The following is a 21,297-nucleotide window of genomic DNA, read 5'->3' on the forward strand; positions in this document are numbered from 1 at the left end:
CAAAACACTCTGGCTCCTCCTAACTATTATGATTCTGTGATTCACAGGGATAAAATGTATCATATTTCAAAGACAGCACAAGGAACGGAAAAACAGAGAGCATATCAATGGCAATTTAGACTTTTTGATATTGCTCCAGGGCACACAGTTGTCAGGAAACATGTGGCGGCGGCAAAGATGGACAAAAATATCCATGGGAGATTCACTACCTCCAAACATGGGGTTAAGTAAATCACTGTCTGCTTGTTTCATTGCATTGCATTGTTCCTATAAAATAAACCAGAAGAGTCTGGAATAGAAAAATGATCGCAGCAGTTGCTCTTCCTTGCTCTAATTGGCTGAGCAGAGTGAAGGACAGCAATGTCAGAGGCTCAGCAGAATAAACTGAACTACACTTATCTGGGATCTATTTGCAGTTATTAAGCAAAACCTGTGGCTTAGATACATTGGTAAAGCAAATGATATGATAATTACATGATCATATAGGCACACAGTAGGGTCACATAAACATACCCTTTATAATAAACTCTATTTCTCAGCAGCATATCGCTTTGCCTTGCTCATTTAGTTTGAGATGAAAGGCCATTTCTGGCTGTGAGAACAATGAAATTCCAGATGGGGTAAATTCATGATGGTTCATGGTTTTGTCCTGAGGAGTGCAGCAGGGAGAGAGAGGGATTTGTCTCATTGCTTTGGACCACAGAAAGCTGTGTTTATTGGAGGAAAGGTTGATACTTTGACTTTCTCTAGAATGAGCCTACAAACTCACTCCCCTGGAAATGACAACTTGTGCATTTGACAGCTGCAAATAGAGAACTGTGCCTGATCCTAGCACAGGGGGAGAACTTCCCCTCCCACTGGTTTCACTCAGGACTGGGCCATTCCAGCCCTCATCGTTGTCCCTCTTCAGAAAGATTTTTCTTTTCCTGGCAGGAGCTGAATGCACTTGGCTGCGTATTTGAAAGTGCGACCCCTTATTGGCAGCTCCACATTCTGAGACCCAGAGCTGCAAGGGTGACAACAAAATCCCAGACGCAGTCAGCAGCCCGGCAGGTGTGCACCCCAGGTCTGATTCATTGTGTCCCAGGACTGCCGCCCCAGACACCATGTGGCAATGTCACCCCCATCTCCTTTATTTATTTCAGGGGCACTCAAAGGCTGCAATCAGACTCAGGGTCCCTTGTGCTAGGACTAGGATGAACACACAGCAAGACATGGTCCCTTCCTTGAAAAGTTGATAATCAAATCCCCTAAAATCAATTTGATCCCTTTATTATCACGGTTTATATTAGTGTAGCAGCCAGTGGCCCCATTACAAGAAGCACTGCGCAAACACTGGGAAAGACGTCCCCGGTTCCAAACAGCTAACCATTTAAAGAGACAAGACAGAGGAAAGGTTGCAGAATGGAAACATTGCACTCTCGTTTTACAACTGAGGAACTGAGAGACTGTCGTGGCCAAGGGGCAGATCTAGGAATATCAGCAGCATAGACCCCAGCTCCCCTGAGTGCCATTGCCACAGGACCAGCCTTCCTCTCACTGCACCATGAAGCACAAACCTGGGTGAGAAAGCAGGCTTCCTCTGGGCTGTCAGGTTTCTTCAGGGCTGCCGGAGGGGCTGAAGCCATGAGGATGACATGTGTCCTTCATTTTCTAAAAACCCCAGAACCAAACCTTTTGACAATTTTTAAACTCCCCTATGGTGGGGCAGCTGATCCACAGAGGGAGAAGAAGGGGTTAAAATCAGCACCGGGGCGGCTGCACAGAACCCACTAATCAGGAAAGGTCTTATTGAGCCCACCAATGGGGGAAGGCTTGCTGGAGCAGCCAATCAGAGCCGGCGAGGGCCATATATAAAGGGCTGCTCAGCAGAGCAGAGAGGAGTCTCTCCCTGGCAGACAAGGGAGGAGGACTGGCTGCCTGGGAAAGCGCCATAGATAGATAGATCAGTGCGGGGCAGGGGCAGCAGAGTGCGAGGGTGAGCTGCTGACTGACCACTGCCAGGCTGGGGCCTTGCTACAAGGGCTGAGAGGTTGTGAGGGCTATGGGGGAAGTGGCCCAGGGAAAATAGGCAGCAGGATGGAGGAGGGCAGTAGGTAGCTGCCGGGTACAGGGCCCTGGGTCGGGATCCAAAGTAGCGGGGGGGGGGGGGCTGGGTCCACCTCCCCGCCCCCCTTGCCAATGAGGAGAGTGGCTGGTATACAGACTACAATTTGCCCCTGAGACAAGGGGCTGGACCTTGGACTGCAGTTGGCTGCTGAGGCAAGTGGTGGGACGAAGGACTGCCAGTCCCCCAGAAGTGGGGAGGTACTGGAGTGGGGGCACAGCCAGAGGACCATGCCCAGAAGAGGACACTGCGGTCAGGGGAGCAATGCGGGTCCAAAGAGTGGAGACAGCTGAGGGCAGGCGTGACACCGCTAGCTGAAGGTGGACTAGAAGGGCCGAGAGCTAATTCCCAGGACGGCCAGCAGGAGGCGCCGCAGTGGTGTGTCATGCCCGGTTACACCCCCCCACACACGTCGTTTTGAGCCTGGAGATTTGTCAAAACCAGCCCTGTTTCAAACAGCTTTGGTTCTGCCAGATCGGTGTTTCTCAACAAAAGCAAAATCCAGCTCTAATGTTCACACGCAGTGAAGCTTGTGCTTCTCCATATTCCACTCTCACAGCTGAATTGAGATAGGCTTCTGTGGAACAACTGGGCCCAGCTCCGAGGCTCATCATTCAGGTGAGGAGTGCAGAGTCCCACTATGAAAACAAAAGTACCAGTACTGGTACTAATGATGGTAGATAGTTACTCATTACTGACGCTGGTTTGTCTGAGCTGTCCTTCACATAGAAGGTCCATTCAAAGACACAATGTGTGTTCCTGAGAGAGGATTACTGGCCTTTCATTACAGTATTACACTCTGAGTTAATTGTTTATGGTGCCAATTCTGTCCTTTTTCACGTTCACTTCTGGAAACAATGAGAAGGACATAGAAGACTTTGTGCATATAAAAGCCATGCAGTCCTGGGACAGATCTTTAGAACAAGGCAAACCCTGGTGCAGTGCTGGTTTCCCATTTAAAAAAAAAAGAAATTAAAAAACACTTGAGAGCTCCTTGTCTGTCTGCGGAGTGACAAAATGTCAAATCTCAGCAACCTCCTTTCTCCTTGGATCTTGGGAAGAAACAAGGAAATAGCACAAACTTTCAGATGGCAGCAAATCAAAGGCATGTTTAATGAGCAAGCACGTTTAATGAGAAAATGGAGTGACTGAACAAAGGACAACAAAATGTATTTGTTGCTTTAAATTATTTGACTAATTTTACTTCATTCTCTAGATTTATTTTGAGCACCTCACTCTGTATTCAAGCTATGATGGTTGGCTGTGATAGGTCAGGTAGGTCACATGGTATTCTTTCTGTTCTCTGATTGGATGAGTTTTCTAGTGAAAAGCCTTGTGTGAAGGAAAGATGAGCACAAGTGAATACTAGCGGTTACAAATGTAAAATCCTGGGGTTGTTTTGCAAATATTTGTACACAAGAGGATGAAAGTCCCTTGCTGCAAAAATTTATGCCGGTGTAAGGCCTTTGAAGTCACACCAGTCATGCTGTCATTGCACATAAATAATGTAACTACTTTTGCCATGTAGAATTAACAAGATCAGTAGCTAATGTAAAGCGGCATCATTACGACAGGATTTGCCCATATGAATAATACGTATAATAGAATGCCTAGAGTAGGCACTGCTTGTATCCTTGTGCTTGCTGCATCTCCATGGTACTCACTAGGTGCTCAGTAACCATCTATGCTCTGCTTCTCACAATGTGTCAAACAAGGGCCATATAGTGGCTGCTCATGCCAACCAGGTGAAAACCCCTGCCCTGTAAGATGCAGCAGGTCATACTGGATGACCATAATGGGCCCCAGTTATGGCCTCCAAATTTATAAAATTATTAAACCCACTGATTCAGTGTATGTGTTACACACCCCTCTAGTGGCTGGACCCCAGAATGGGCAAAAGGTCAAGTGCTACTACCAGGAAATAAGTTACTCCTTTAGGGGTAGAGGCCCATTCTTATGATGCCTGAGGTCCCAAATTCAATCCCTGATGACCACCCATTGGCACAATGTAAAAATGAGAGGATTTGTCTGTGTATGGGAGCGTGGCCAGAGCCCTGCCTCCCTGTACACCATGGAGGGCAGGAGGCCAGAACTGGGGAGAAATGCATGTTATGAGCATAGCAAAGTGCTACTTTAGAGCATGCTTCTCCAGCAGTCAGAGTAGATCCTATAGCGCTACCCTGAGACTCCCTTCAGCTCCTAAAGCTGCCCCCGCCTCCATCTACCCAAGCTCCGCTGGCTCCCAGAGCCACAAATCAGACCTAAATGCATAAACAAACTTGCGTTAATCAGATGCATAAGTGCATGAAATATAAATGTAGCATTAATAATGAATGTGAGCAGTGTTCGGTACAATGCAGGCAGCATCTCTTGGGGAAACATGGTGCTGTTCCATCCAGGCGGGCTTCCTTTCTTTCCGCCTTTCGAGTGAAGCCTGAAAGGGAAGGAGGAGTCTGGAGCTGGGGAGTCTTTCCAAATGTTACCGTTGCTATAGAAACCCTCCCTGGGCACAGTATGTCAATGTCTGACATGTTGGTCTCACTTGGAATTTGGCTGACAGTCGCTTTGGAGGAAATATGGAGCACAGTCAAATGGGGCTTTATCTTTGAAGCAGGGTTCGGATGAAAACTGGACTTGCTAATTAATTACCTGTGAGCCAGCAGAAAAAAAACCAACAACTGCTGGGTGTTGTCACAGGGAACAAGCCTTTAGCAAAATGTTCAATGGGGATTTTGAGATTTTACATTTACGGTGAGGTTTCATTTTATTTCTCTGAAACAAAACAAAATTAAGACATCTGTAAAGGGGATGATCCACAGCCCAATGGGAGCCTCTCAGGTGGATCAAGCCAAAAAAGAGTGTTCGTGCACCATGTGACTTTTCTGAAAGACTGCTAGAGGCTCATGAGGCCAATCAGAATTGTTCCCACTCCGTCATGAGCACCATTGTCCTTGTGGCAAATCCCCAAAGGGGGTGGTCAAACTTAATTGGACTAATTTCAAAATCACTCAAACATCCTGGGTTGGAAAGTTGCTTTTTCACATTGTTTGGAATAGACTGTGGGAAAGGAGTGAAGAGAGGGGGGGAAAAGAGATTCAAATGGAAAGAACAGATACATTGAGTCTGCTTTTTATTTCAGTTGTACCTGTGTTAGCTGGGAACAATGCTGCTCAATTTAATCAGGTTACTGGGGCTGGTGAGATCAGCATCTGCTGTCTGCATACATTTTTGGTGGGGGAAAGTGGGTAGGGTTACCATATTTGAACATTCAAAAAAGAGGACAGCCCACCGGGGGGGGGGGGGGCTGTTGATCATGCCCCTCTAGCCCCGCCCCAACTCCACCCCTTCCTCACCCCTTCCCTGCCCCCATTCCAATCCCTTCCCCAAAGACTCCGCCCCCCCATCCTTCCCCAAATCCTGGCCCCACCTCCTCCCCTGTGTGCGCCACAGTCCCCCTCCTCCCTCCCAGCCACGTGAAACAGCTGTTTCACGGCGCAAGCGCTGGGAGCTAGGGGGAAAAAGGCGGGCACTCTCTCGAGTGATCAACTTTCACTCTCCTTGAATGATCAACTCTTCACTGGGGAAAAATAATAATGGCAAAATCCCGGACGTTTTTAGATATTTAAAAATTCCTCCTGGATGGCGATTTAAGAACCAAAAAGCCAGACATGTCCGGGAAAATACGGACGTATGGTAACCGTAAGAGTGGGCACATCATAAAGTTTCCTCCTTCTCTAACACATAAAACATATTTCCCTTTAGGTAGAAAAACAGTTTCAAAACAATGAAGTCATGCTCTAAATAAAGATTATGGGCGAGATCCTCAGCTGGCATAAATTGGTGTAGCTCCATGGACTTCAGTATGCTGATTTACACTAGCTGAGTGTAGTATGAGTGGAACTGGAGAAAGAGTCACATTAAAGGAGGGACCTGGTTCAGTGCAGAACCAGGTGTTCAGGAATGCCCCTCATGTAACACTAGCTACTCAGCATACTCAGTAAAGAAGAAGATCTTTCATACAGCTCTGCCTGTTTGCTGCATCACTTTTTGCTAAAGAAACTGAGGATCTGGTCCTGTGGATTTAAATGATTGGAAAAAAGGGTTGCAAAAATGAGCTACTTTTGCAGACTCAAAAAAAAAAAAGTTTATAAGGTTCACCAAATCCTGAACTCTGTGGAGTTCAATCACCTCTAGTTACAGTTAACAGAGGATACTTCATTACAAGGGAGATCGATCATGGCAGAAAAACTGCATAGTAGACTGGGGCATGGAAAAGACCGTACAGAACTCACCAAATAAGGATAGGGACCAAGAGAAGAAACAAGTGGAGAATAAAGAGAAGGCAAGAGATAAGGAGAAGGTGAGGGATCGGGAGGATAAAGAAGAAAAATCTGTGCCCAAATTGGATACGTCTCCACAACTCTAACACGGTCTGTAAGCACTATTAAAGCCAGAGATCAGTGAAGGGGGAAATTGAAATGCTAGGGCATGGAATGGACAATGAGGCATGAGAATGGCGTAATAGCACAGGTGTTTGCAACAAATACTTTGAGTGTGCTGTAAAGAGCAGTAAAACTCTCCCATGTGAGATCATCCCATAGAAGCAGTCACTCAGCTGCCTCCATAGATATTGAGGTCAGTGAAGCAGCAGTGTCACTCCACGTGGCTTTGCCCTGAAGTGAGTGGGACAGCCTGGGACTACCCATGTCCAGCAATTAGGGTCTGCTGTTTATGACTGGGAGCAGGCCACAGGGGCTGGTACATCAGGAATCAGAGAAGTGACAGCACACAGTGAGAGACAGAGGGACAGTGAAGTAGTAGAAACCTAGAGAGTCGAGACAGATGGAGCAATGGGGATGCTCGAAGTGCAGAGCAGTAGGAGAAATAATAGGGCATGGAAAGCAGAGGGGCAGCTACAGGGAACACCCAGCAGGAAATAGGATCAGGATTAAAGACACCCTGTGAAAGGGGCTCTGTTGTGTCCCACCTTGAGCTTAATTCCGTACACATCACCAGACAGCTTCTGTTCTGCTCCACGCACAAAGTAATGCTTCCAGTTCCTCCCCTTCCTCTTCTGGCTCGTGAGCCCCACAGAGAAGAATCCTAGACCCAATCCTAGACCCATTGCCTCAGCAAGCCTCCTGAAGAAGCGTCTCTATTCTGCTCTGGGTATTGCTGAAGAGAGTGAGCTAAACCCTGAGTAAAAGCCAGCGTAACTGGCAAATGACACGTGCAACGGGGGAAGCAACAAACTGGTTCCTAGTTGCAATTACATCTGAGTAAAATTTCACAATTAACTTGTGCGTGTGCGTTGGCAGAATTCTATAATTGCATAAGGCAGCCCAACTGCTCCTGATATGAATATTCAAAGTTTGTCTCACCACAAAAAATCTTTCCTTGCATTGGAGGCTGTGGTTGAGGCAGAGAACCGTATTCAGAAGCTTCATTCATACATTTCATAAATAACCTAGAAACCCAGCCAAACGTGCTCTCACGCACTTCAGAGGTGAAAGGAGGGCCTAGGAGCTAAAGCCTTCTTTGGAGGTAACTTGAATTTAACTGCCAGTGAATTAAACACCTATTCAGGGGTGGCAAAGATGATACGACTGGGTTGGAGAAGGAGGGGGCCACTGCAAGGCAGAGATGGGCCTGAGCTGTAAAACTAGACTCCAGATCTGAATCTTTCTGTCTGCGTAGGGTTTTTCATGTCACGGATTGCGCCGGAGCATCAGTCTCACACTTCAAACAACCCCGAGTTAGGTTTGTTCATAGATAGAACAAAAACTCTATCTGTGGCAGAGGAGAAATTTAGCTCTGGATTTAGTCTCTGGGTCCTAGGGGTTGGTTGGGGCCTTTCTCTAAGCACCTCACACTCTGCTATGGATGTCACTTTAGCCGACTGAATTTTTCCTGCTTTCACTTCAATAAAACCCTTAATAGGGTCACTGGGTGCTTCCAGGCGGGAGGGATAAAAACTCATTAATTTCACTGCAAAGAACAAGCCAAACCAAAAAGAGGATCTGGAACCTCACAGGAGGCATGCATGCTACGTACTGCTCAGCATAGCCCCTGCAGGGTGGCAGGGGATCAGGCAGTCTTGGTTTGACATGTCAACAGGCCCTGAAGTAGAATTAATCGATAGGTTATGGCCAGGACATAGCAAGGTTCACCCCATCTCCAGGAACTTGCACACTGAAAAAGAAATATTGCCCTTGTGTAATCCAGAGTCTCTTCTGCATGCTCACTACCCAGTATAACATCCCCAGGAGAAAGAGGGAAGAGTAGCTCTGACTCAGGAACAGTAAATAAAACCACAGGGATTTCAATCATCATGTGCTTTCCAGAGAGGTAATGTACTCCAATTTCTCCCACTTTCACCCCCCAGACTTCCTGGCCCCAGATCCACAATTCTGAGTTTCTTTGCAGTCAGATGAATGGAGAGAAGAGACACATCTAGACATCTCATAGGAAAGCAAAGCGTCAGGAAGTTCAGGTATTCTCCACAAGGACCTGAAGCAGAGCAGGGGTGTTAGCTGCATCCTCAGCTTCATCTCCAGCCCCCAGTGGCTTGGACTCCCACAGGCTAACTCACTGGAGGTAAGAATAGCATACAAAATGACCCCAGGCTGGAGATAGGTGGTGAAGTAGACTGAAGGGGATATAAAGGGCAGAGAAGGCAAAGAGATATGGTGTTAAACACCATTTACTTCTGGCATAATGGGAACCCTCCCGCCATATGTATTGGTGCACAAGTTTTTGGGCCACCATCAAATAGTGTCTTTCTTTCCAGCTCCCATGATGACAACACTGTTCCCATATCCAAGGGTGAGCAGTCCAGGTGCAGGACGCATGTTGGAGATGCTGTCCCCATTCTCAGTCTGGGCCACGACCGAGAAAGGAGTCAGTGCTGTCTCCAAAGCCCCTGGAAATAGTCAAAGAGGATGAACTCTTGCTCTCAAGTGCACAGCAGTTCCAAGGGCTTCTCCACGCCGAGCTGGTCCAGAGGCAGTGAGACCAGCCTGTACCAGCTGCATATTGTGGATGAGAGTGAACTCTGTATGGGTCTAACGAGGGAGTATTAGTGCCAGGAGAGCTCTACCTTCGCTAGCCCCTATCACTACAGTATCTGAGCATCTCCGTCTGTAACGTATTTATCTTCACAACCCCCGCAGTGAGGAAGGGCAGTGCTGTTATCCCCATTGTACAGATGGGAAACAGAGGCACAAAGCAACTAAGTGACTTGCCCAGAGTCACATTGCATGTCTGTGTTGCAGCAGGCCTGGAACCCATGGCCTAGTCTGGGACCTGCACCACTGGATCAGCCTTCTCCTCTGGTATGCAGATGCAGCGTAGGTAACTCTCCATGAGAACTGCACTACCCCTCCAGGGCTTGACCCTGCAGCACTAAGGTCCACGGGACTCTTGCTATTGGCTTCACTGGAGGCAGGATCCGGACCTTAGAGCATCATTTCTCGACCCCATGCAGCACAGTCTTTCCAAATGGTCTGCAGAATATTCTGAGGCAGGTTGTGGGAGAGGAGAGCATTGCCACTGTGGGTCTGCCGCAGACTCTCCTGTGAAGTGTTCCCACCACCCTGGGAGGGTTTTCAGGGCATCTCAGGACATTCCTGCCCCCTCCCCCCCCCCCATCCCATGAGATGTGACAGGTCCTACACTTTGAGCGGTGAGAAGTTACAGTATTATGGGACGTCATGCTGGGCCTTAGCCTTTCAGTGCCTCCAAAGGGTACCCAGTTTGTTACCACACCCACCTCAAATCCTTTGATTGAAGCATCTGCTTTAATGCTGTTGATATCATTCAAGCCAAACAGGGAACATGAAAACATGGTATTTGCTTTCTTGTGCTAGGGGCAGTTATATACTGAAAGCCCCTGTGAAACATCTTCCTTCAACCAGCTTGCAACTCAGACCCCATCTTTCCCTCTCCTTGACAACATTTCCTGTGCCCTCTATACGTACAGTTCAGCATCTCATGGCGGCAGCAGCCACAACAACAGAATTATTTCTCTGTCTGGGCTGCCAAGGGATTGGATTCAGGTACTTTTAAATTAGTCAGAGTCCAATACCTTTTTGATCTAAAGAGGATTTTGACTGAAGTCAGAGCTTTTTATTCTTCCCTGTTCTCACTGCCAGTGATTGCGAACACTGAAACATCTTCCGCCGAGAGTCTAATCCTGGAGGTATAACCACGCAGGGCCAGGGGTGCTCATGTTAGAGCAGGTCATCAGATTCCATATGCAGCCAGGGTTTAACAAATACTCCACAATGAACGTTTAAGGTGCTAGTGAGTACGTTTAAGCAGTTTGGTATTTTAAAGCCTCTTTTGCCCTTAAGGTAGCCTTAGGTTACAAAAGATCCATTTCTGCACTTTATTACCTGGCTATTTTTATTTGCTACCGATGTAGCAAATGATTCCTAGTTTGTTCTGTAGTGGCAGCATGAAGCGATTTATACCGCTGTCTATATAAGGCAGTGCTAACCCCACAAACATGGTCACCCGGAGTGTGAAAATTAACATATGGCTTGTCACACCCACCTATCCACCCCCTGGGGTTTTGCAGAATGCAGAAAGCAAAGCAAAACGCTGAATATAATGCACATGTAAAATGTAAGCAGCAGTGGTATGGAAGTGGTGGTCTGGCTGGAGTAGAGAACATGAGCTGTACCTGAAGCAGTACTGGATGTGGCCTGGCTAAGAAGACTTTAACCACCTCTGGGTTTGTGTGAAACAGGAAAGTCTTTGAAGAAAACTCTGCTCCTTTAAGGGCCAGACAAATACAACTGGACTTCCCTCAGCTAAAGCAAAGGCCTGGTTCACAACAGCCAAGCTCTAGAGGCTATGGAGGAACAGCATAATTATACTTAATTATAGTTAACAGGTATACTTAATCCTGCCTTAATACAAGGAGATAGACTAGAGATGACTTCCTAAGATCCCTCGCAGCTCTATATTCCTGTACTTCTATTGTTCTTTTTGGTCCCAACCCTGTTCCAAGAGCTGCAGCTGCATTTTCCCTGGCTACCCTGCTAAACACCAGACCCTCTGAATGGCTCTTTTGAAGTCTGCTCTGGGAAGACTAATTCATTCCCCCCCAGCTGGCCCTTCTCTGTAATGGCAGAAATCAGTGCAGCCAGCTGTGCTATATTCTTCACCTGGGTGGAGACAGGTTCTCTCTTCCCTGCCAAGCTCCAGTCAGGGCACATCCATCCTGCTGCCTCCACCTAGAACACTTCTGCAGCATACACTGGGTGTGCCAGTCTGCAAATGCAGCTCTTCATTTCTAAACTGCACAGTGCCAGGATGAAGTAGCAGATCCATGGTGCTGTCCTGCCTGGGGTTAGGGTTGGGGAGTGAGGAATAGCTGGTTCTCCCAATTGCTCTGTACGCTGCACAAGAAGAAAGAGAATTAGAGCTCAGGAAGGGAAAGGCCTGCTAAGAGGGATTGCCAAATCCCACACAGTTTTCAAGTGTTGACTCTTGGGAGACTGTCAGACTATTCCCCATGCTGAGGCTTCTGCATAGGATGCACTGCTCCAGCAAATCTGCTGGGGAAAACCAGCAGTAAAAGGGGAAAACAGAACCATGAAAAGTCTCCTTGAAATTGATAAAGAAAAGGAATGACTGCTCATCTCTGTAATGGTGGCGGGATTCATTACACAACAAACCAGCAAATGAGAAAGGAATAAAATAAACTAGAGATCTTCTGTGGTGAACTACTGTACACAGCCACTCTGTGTTCTCAACCCCCGCTTCCAGCGCATGTCTAAATTCCCATATTCATAATACCGTCCCTTAGGAAGGAGCATCTCTAAATAATAATCTTCCCCAAACATGTCTCTGCAATCCCCAGTATCCACCTTACACAGAGTGGAAAGGAATGTTAGTTTCAGGCAGAACCATGGCTTGTTTTTCCTTTCAGAGATATGTGCATATTTGGAGCTGGGGAGAATGACTAGCTCACAGCAAAGGCTGGAGGAAGACAGAGGGGGATTTTCCCAAAGGACAGAGGGTAGTTAGGCATCTAAATCCCCATGTGCCACACCACAGCAATCCACAAAACTGCTTGTCTGCTGCCTAACTCTGTAGGAGCCTAAACTCACTCGGCACCTAACTTTCCACTGTAAAAATTCCTCTCTGCTGCCTCCCTCTAGGTGTCTGGGTTCTCCTCTCCCACCTAAGCCCCAGAGCCATGCATGAACTGAGGGGAAGACAGACATTTGGCCCTCTCAGTCATGTGTGGGGCCTGATGCAGTAGAAAGCCTCTGAGCACGCTGACTGGACCACGTCCCATTCCAAATCCAGCTAGAGGAGAAGGAAGTGTTCCTGTTCAAACTTGTAGCTCAGTAGTTAGAGCATTTGCCTGGGATGTGAGAGACCCAGATTCAGTTCTCCCCTCTGGCAGAGTGGGGGAAAGGATTCGTTCTCACTCTCACTGGCCTGGGTTCCCTAGGGAGGTGGTGGAATCTCCATCCTTAGAGGTTTTTAAGGCCCGGCTTGACATAAGCCCTGGCTGGGATGACTTCGTTGGGGATTGGTCCTGTTTTGAGCAGGGGGTTGGACTAGATGACCTCCTGAGGTCCCTCCCAACCTTGGTATTCTATGATAATGACTATTTAAGTATTTATCACAGTCACTGGGCCAGAGAAAGAGAATGACACTTTGTAGTCCAGTGGTTAGGGCATCCACCTGGGAGATGGGTGACCCCAGGTCCAGTCTCCCAGCTCCAATCACTCTTTCACTATTATCCTCAGTGGAACAGCTTCAGCGGGAGAGATGGAGGGAACATAACACCAGAATATACCATAGCCCACTGGTCAGAGCCCTCTGCCGAGGTGGGAGACCCCTTAGTCAAATCCTTTCTCCCTCTGTGGTAGAGAGGTGGCATGGGCGGCAGGTATAACAGGCAAGGGGAGGCGTTGCTTCCCCTAGCACAACCGTCCCTGCCGCCCGACACCTGGGCCATGGTGCCCCCTCTTCCCCTCCCCGCTCTGACCCTTCCCCGAGGCGCCCACGGCTTGCTGCTGCTGCCTGGGGTGAATCTTCCTCCTCTCCTCTCCTCTCCCCCACCCCATCCCTTCCCCCCTCCCAGGTCCCCACAGCTGGCAGACACGTCTCTCCTCACCCCTTCGTGCAGAGCGTGGGGGCTGAGTGTGTGTGTGAGAATGCAAGCGAGGAGTCAGTGGCAGACGGGGGGCGGGGGGGGGGGGAAGGGGAGTGAGGAGGCAAGCGGAGGGGATCCCTGAATAACTTTACACAGTGAAAAAGCCTTCCAGAGACCTAGGGCTAGTCTTCACTAGCAATGTTCAGGCAGTAATGAAGCCACTTAACAGGCATTTGCCAACACCCAGGAAGCCTTTGGCCACATTCAGCTGGCTTTTATATTGTAGGAAAACTGGGTTATTGGGTTTCCAAATGAGGACCCTTCAGTTATTCTCTGTACCCAGAAGAAGCAACTGCTGACCAGGCTCAAGGAGGAGCTGACATAGCCAGTGAGTTTATTTCTTGATCTAGTCGTTTTATTCAAACCCAGTTCAGATCGCTCTGAATCAAGGACCTGTCCTCTTCATTATTTACCACTTCCCTAATTTTTGTATCATCTGAAACTTTTATCAGTGATGATTTTATGGTTTCTTCCAGGCCATTGATAAAAATATGAAATAGCATTGGGTCAGGAACCAATTTCTGGGTGGACCACCCATAGAAACAGTCCCGCTTGATGATGATTCCTCATTTACAGTTCTATTTTGAGACCTATCCATTAGCCAATTTGCAATCCATTTACTGTGCACCATGTTACATTTATATCGTTCTAGTTTTATAATCAAAATGTTGTGTGGTAGCAAGAGAAACGCTTTACAGAAATCTGAGTAGATTATGTAAACAGAGGTATGTATTGCACAGGTTTAAGTGACCACATGAGGTGCAATGTACCCACAGATGCTGTTGTTCTGCTCTCCCCAAAACTCTGCTAGTGCAATGAACCGGCACAGGTTCAATGCAACGGCTATCTTTAATAATGAACACATAAATAAGCCGGGGAGCTGACTAGTTTTTTCGAAATGTCTAAAGCTTAGCAACATTTTTGTCCAATTATAAATTAGTCCAATACATGAAAACTTTGACTGGTAAGTTGCTTTGCATTTTATAACCAGTGCTCCATTAGAATGGAGGTAGCCAGTCAGTGCCAGTTTCCAATCTGGCATCTGGATTTGCTCTGTATGTATCATATATTTTACCACAACTGAGACTCAAACCAAGATCCCGATATTCTAGCTGAACCAAGTGAACCAAGCGGGACGGTTCCTATGGCAATAGCCCAGGTGGAGCTCTGATGAGTTGATCTTTTCCACGGAAGCCACAACCACTCTTTCCAGTGAACATATGAGTGTTTCCCCTACAGGAAAAGCAAATACTGTTTTTCTTTTTAGCGGACTTTGCTTTGCTAATGTCAAAAACCCTGAAAATGAAACATTTAATGAACAGGCCTTCTGAGTTTGTTTCAGTATTTCCAGAATGTGCAAGTGGGTGTGAGCATTTGGACTTTCATCTCACAATAATAAGTCTGGTTTAGGAAGATGTCTTATTTTGGTGGTTGCTATGAGACCCATTTCATGTTTCTGATTTGCAGAGAGGCAAGTGAATCATTAAGTGGAACAGGGTATTGTTGACACTGTCAAAAGAACTGTAAAAGTTTACCCGCAGTGGGTCTCAAATGGAACACAAACTTAGAAAGTCCAAATTAATTTTTCAACAGATGAAGATGAGGGGGCGGGGGAATTTAGTAGATAGATCCTCTTTCTAATATCCATCAGCACCTCCATTTTCTTTGTCACTTTCCAGATTGCAAATCCTCAGCAGATGCTAGCTGCTTCCTGGAGCATATTTTGAGGAAGAGAGGGTTTAACATGTCCCTCATTAATTGAAGCTAAGCTCTTTGCCACAGAACTGTGCACCTAGGCTGTGATCTATTAGGCAATGCCTGCCCTGCTAGATAGTATGGACTATGGGATTGTGGATTGCAAAGCATGCCAAAGAGCTGCATTCTAACTGCCCTATATGGACGCTGCTGGTGTGAACTAAAAGGTACCTAGTTCATGTTAATGCTTTTTAAAATCAGTGCAGATGGAGACCTGCCCTGAAGAGCTTACAGTGAGACTGCTTTTATGGATGAGGGCTGCTGTACCCTCAGGACTAAGGGTTTGCAGGATCAGATCTTAACTGAAGACAAGAACGGCTGACCTAGATGACAAGCATAAAGAGAGACTGAAGGGGGGTTCGTTGAAAGGGGATGGAAATAGGATCATGTGGTTGGTCAGGTGTAGTGCACACATCTTGAGGGCTACCTTATTTTGTTTTTAGAGGACAGAGATGTGGCAGAGTGATCAGGAAGGTGGCTCCAGGTAGAGCAGACTTGGGGTCTATCAGCTAACAGGACTGCAGGCTTGTATAGAATTCAGGCCAGCTGTTCTCTCAACACACAGTTTGTTCAAGAGAGTTCAGCTTTTTTTCCTGTTCCAAATTTCTGCAAATAAGGCCCCTGAAATTCATTATCCTTTCACTGAATGACTTCAGGGAATAGTTATTAAACTGCAGGCCTGTCACAGATTTTCCTCTAAGGGAAAATGGGGCCAGCCCCCCCGTGTCATAATTAACTGCATCCCAGTGAATTAAGGGGTGGGATTAATGGAGTCAGATGTTACCAAGGGGAACACCTGGGCCTCATAAAAGGGGACAGCTGGGGGCAGAAGTTATGGCATAGCTACAGACACAGGGGCTTCTGTGAGAGGGCCTGAGGTAGGGTTTGAAAGAAGTAGGCAAGGCCCTGAGAGGGAAGGTGGTGAGAAAGAGCTTCTAGGGGGAAAATCTGGGAGGAAGAACTCAGCTTAAGACACACACTGTATTGCTTGGGAGTAGGAGCAAAGAGCAGAGAACTCTGACGTAGGTCAAGGGTACCTGAGGCACTGGTGGTTTAGCTTTCTCACTGAACGTTTCCTTACTCTGGAAAGAGACTGGACTGCAGGGCTAGGCTACAGAAGATGCAGAATGAGGACAATAGGTGTAAGGAATGTAGACGTGCAGCTGTGGCCCTCCAGTCTCTGGGCTGCCTGTGAGCACAGCTGAGCTGCAGCAGGGCCACCTGATTGACTGCCCTGTCTGACTGGCCAAGGAAGCCAGCAGGCCTTCCCTTAAGCCTGACAGCAACAATTGACTTTGGCTGGTCAATACACACTTCCACAGCTGCGAGCTCTCTCCTGTGTTGCCCAGTCTGTTCCAGAGCTGCTCAATGCGTGACTCCAACTCTGATCCTCAGCGTGTCCCTTGCTGCTGACTCCAGCTCTGACCACTAGGCATGATAGTTTGTGCTTTGACCACTAGGCATGGTTGCCCTCGTCCCAGTTTGTGACAATAGGGAGTGCTAGAATGGTGAGCCATGGGGTGAGTTCCTCTCCCTGTTACAAGCCATTTCTATTTTTCTGTCAATTCAGCATATTAATAGACGCTGTAACTATAGTTATGTAACTAAACTAACCAACACAGCAGAGATTTTGAATTATGTATTTGCCTTATTCACAATTTGAATTCATGCTTTGTTGGTTGGTTACCTCCGTTAACTGCAATTTTTAGCTGAATAGAAAATTTGAAAATTCCTTTGTCTGACAATGAAGCTAATTGTGTTCTTTGTGTGAGTGTTCATCTTTGAAAAGCAAAAGTGTTTTTGAATCTTGACTGGAAAAGATCCTGGGTACAGTCTAATTGAAATTTGCCTTTAAATGCAGACAAATCTTCCTGGACATTCGTCTCCTAACTAGCAGTGCTAGAAGCAGAACTCAGTCAATATTGTGAACGTGTTCTTCCTTTCTGAATGGCCTACAGATGCCATTGTCCAGAACTCCTCCACTAATATTACTGCAACAAGGTCTCCATCACTTTCAATGGGGCTCACATTTGGTCACCACAAAGATGCCTGTACCTGGCAAACAGAGAAGTGGCAGGAATAAACGTAAGTGATAGCACTGAGTCTAAAGAGGATCTCACTGGCCTGGATAAAATGAAGATTAATTTGACTCATTTTACTGAAAGGCTGAATCGTGTATATTCTTCCCTCTCGTTAGCAGTGATTTCCCAAGTGACCATCTCATAGGACAGCCTGGAGAGCACCAGGTGGGAGGAAAGCAGCATTGATAAGCTCTCAGAAACAGTCTTTATAATGAAAATGTCAGAAACATGTTTAACTAAACTGCATTGTGTGATGTTGTTAATATCTGCGATGCCATTCTTCCCATCTTTGTGTTGCATAAGGCTGTATCTTGTCAGGTCACATCAATGTGTGTTACATTACATGAGAGAGCCCAGGTGATGGATTTGATCTGATGCGTGGCATTACAGAGAGATGCACTGTGTGGGAAAGCTGAAAGCCTTACATCTACAACCCTCACTATTGTGCTAGAGTTCAGGGCCCATTAGCTTTTGTGCTAGTGGAATCTGGGGATAGGTGAACCAGATCAGAAGGAACAGCAGCTCAGTCTTCGCCCAGAATTGTAACTGAACTTATTCTCATTTTCAATGCAGAAAACAATTACTACTTGGATTTTTTTTTTCATAATCACCTATGTCTGTGTATCTTGTTTTCAGATAGTGTTCCAACATTTCCTCTATAAGAATGGCAGTTCTTATGGAACTTATGCGCCCTTTGACTTAGGAAGTGCTCAAAAACTCATGAGAAAGGAAATGTTCTCAGGAGTGTTCCTGCGTGACAGTGGGACAGAAGATGTCTGGACGGTTTAGCATCCAAGTGCTTGGTTCCTTTTAGCCTGAGCCCCTGAAGCTTTCAGAAATTTGACCCTCTTTCCTCCAAAGTCACATTGAGGGGCAGATGATGTAAATTGTCAGAGCTCCACTGAATTCAATGGAGCACTGAAAACTTATCCCAGCCAAGGATCTGCCTCTAAGTCATTATATAGGGAACGGGTATTTCTTCTCGCCCGATGCGAAGAGGGTGGGGAACCCTTCCTGTGTAATGGGCATTACAGAAAGGTGAATCAAATTTTCCTCTTGTAGCCCTGATTGTTTGATGATCTGCCGCAGCCGGTCGGATTTTTCATAGCAGACAGCAGCAATCCTATTCATGAGTTTATTTGCCTTTTTCTGTAGAGTGCAACCACTTTACCTCACTACATCTTTCTACTGCATCCATTCATTCATTGTCTGGCTACAGACGAGCCAGGCTCTGTTTAACAGACTGGGCTTTACTCTCCAATGCATGTGAACTCTGCTCAGGCTCATTGGAAAGATTCTGAACAAACTAGCCCCAGCATAATTTAAAGGCACAGGATAACAGCTTGCACTTAAACTGCTGCCAAAAGATCAGGGTTTTACACAAGTGAAGAATTGGATGTAGTGGAGCCTTACTCAGTGACACCATCCTCTGCCTCCCAAAGTGCCCCCTGCCTCTCCTTATGCCAAGAGGAGATTCCGCTGATGCAGTGACTTCTCCACCAGCAACATTTGGCTGCTCTACGTTCACTTGACATTGCATGAGTGGTCAAAGCTCAAGAACTCCTTTGATTCATTTAAAAAATGTCATGCAGAAATATTCCATGTCATCTGCAAGTCTAATGTACCCTTTGGGGGCGATGATGACCTTTTTTAGTGGATTCTAGAGAGGGCAAACCAGAATTAATGGAAAGGCAGTTACAAGGATGCTTCTCAGTAATTATTATGGTCCAAGCCAAAGCTCATTGAAATCAGTGGGAGTCTTTCCATGGTCTACCGTTGGCTTCAGATCAGGCCCTATATGCTTGTACGCATGTAGGCATTTTGTAATTTAATATTTTGATATGGTTTTATCTTGCCCTTGGGGTAAAAGCTCAAAGAATCAGACGGAGAACCCATATTCATTGACAACAATGTACTGGAGAACCAATTTATCTGGTTTCAGTGTGGTAATAGCTCAGCAATGAATGAGGCCTTGGTTTCTGAATACATCATGGGTTTGATGTCATTTGCTTGATTGAAATACAGCCAGGAATAGATATTATTTTAGTCATTTTAAATGAAGTATTATCCAGTGGTTACTCTTGTCCACATAAACCTTGATCAATAGGGCGGAAAGGTGGGTAAGGGGCAGTCATTGTGACCAGATTTGATTTAAGATCTGAATCCATGCCAGAACACAGGCAATATGAAAGTCTTATTAGTCAAGGTGATCACACTACCAATGGCGTCTTTGGCTATTATGTATAGACCCCTAAGTGCTAATTCAGTTTTTGTTAATGGGACTTTTTGATTTCCTGGCATCACTTTTTATTGAAGTTTGATAGATTAATGTCTCATGGGGGATTTTAATATTCATGTTGACATTTTCCAAGATAAATTGGCCACATAATTTATTAGCGTATTAAAGAAATTAGTCTTTGCTCCTCCACTTACTAAGGAAATGTCTTGCTGAAATTCATCCACTGAAAATCGTGTGTCCTTCCATTCTTTTAAGATATCATTGGACATTTCTCTGCCGTGAAGGATATATTGGTGGCCATCAGAGATCAGTCTGAAGGGTCTGAAAACTTGACTCCACTAAGGGAGAGGGATTCAAAGTGAGGGACATATTAAAAATTATAATACTTATTGCAAAGGAATGGCCATGTTAAGCTATTATTTCCAGTGTAAGTAGCTCAGTTCTGCAATAGTTTATAGCAATGCATCCATGAGATGGCCATTTTAGGATTATGCAAAAAGAATAAAATTGACGGATGCCAACACTGTATCTTATGTATAAAGGTCGTTATGTACAGGGGAATATTCTAATTCACCTTAGTGTAACAGGCACTGTGTGTTTGTGCTGCTTCTTTGTTTGTTTGTGTTGAAAATCAAGGAGCAAACAACTTGACAATGAATTTAGCCTTTTCCTGAACATGGGATATTGTAACCAGATCACAATTGTTTCAAATCTATTTGTTTTTAATTTATTTGACAAAATACATATGTTAAAATTGTTTTTTCTCCTTCAATTAATCAGTCATTTGAAATTCTAGCTATATTTTTTGATGGTTATTGGTCATGTGCCAAATGGTATCTTTCCCCCCACCCTTTTCCCCGATTGAATGAGCATGCAAGCAGATCAGTACAAATTCTTCTGCAAACAAATTTAAAATGTTTATTTTGCAAATACTCCCATGACTTTTTGAAATTTGCTGTAAATGTAAATTAGTCACACATACTACAGCTGTACGTTTTAAATGGCCAGTTGTGCACACAAATGGCTAATCCTAGTCACTTATGGATGTAATTGCCTAGTTTATACACACAATTGCTATAAGTATGCTCCATAAAGAGTTTAAAGTCAGGCTCACTTATGCAATTTGCCAACTTTACTATCCTGTTCACTCATATCTGACATTAATGATGGGACGTATATTCAGACCTTGCAAAGTGCCCCCTGCAGAACAACTGAAATGGCCAGAGCAGCACTGGCTATTGTAGCTGCAGAGCTGAAGTCCTGTAATACTTTAGTCTTTCGGAGAACTAAATGTTTATTTCAGTTAAATCTGCCTAGGACTCAGGTGTTGCATTTGGGCTGTAAACATCCAATGAAGACCATTCTTCTTTTGTAATCACCAGCTGCCTCTTCTGCTTAAGGATTTGGATGGTTAGAAATACGGTTGCAATAATGTGGCGCTTTCCCCCTAGGCCTGTCATTAAATAGCAAACACAAGTCACTCTGAAACCCAGTTACTATCAGAGATGTATAAGCAGGATCAAACCTCTTCCACACAACCCCAACCAAACAAAAAACTGATTCAGAGAAGCTAATCCATGCTTTTATCACTTCTTGTTTAGATTACTATAATGCCCTTTCAAAGGGATACTGGAAAAGCTAAAATTCCAGCAGATAGGCTAAAAAGACTAAGCACATTACACCAGTGCTAGCTTCATTATCTTGGCTTGCTGTTAAATACATGTTTTATCACTTCAGTTGAAAGCATTACATAACCAGGCTTATGCTCGTTGCCTTTAAATATCCTCTTGCTCACCTGTTCTGCTCTATGAGCCACAACTTCTGTATTTTTCTACTTCAGAATGCAGACTCCCTGCTCTCAATGACAGGACACAACTTTCCAAATTCAGAGTGCCGGGGGAGTTTTAGGTAATAGGATTGGGATAACTTCTGG

The 21,297-nt window shown here is 45.7% G+C and overlaps 1 long non-coding RNA gene across 2 annotated transcripts; it reads left to right on the plus strand.

Annotated features, from left to right (window-relative positions):
* Positions 1–15,879: 15,879 nt before the first annotated feature.
* Positions 15,880–20,128, plus strand: LOC122463286. Of its 2 annotated transcripts, none has more exons than XR_006286483.1 (2): positions 15,880–16,564; positions 16,906–20,128. It is a non-coding gene; the product is annotated as an uncharacterized LOC122463286 (long non-coding RNA). The 2 variants fall into 2 exon arrangements; XR_006286484.1 differs by having other exon boundaries at positions 15,880–16,066.
* Positions 20,129–21,297: the final 1,169 nt, after the last annotated feature.

This window comes from Chelonia mydas, chromosome 18 (genome assembly GCF_015237465.2).
Source record: "Chelonia mydas isolate rCheMyd1 chromosome 18, rCheMyd1.pri.v2, whole genome shotgun sequence".
NCBI classification, from domain to species: Eukaryota; Metazoa; Chordata; order Testudines; family Cheloniidae; genus Chelonia; species Chelonia mydas.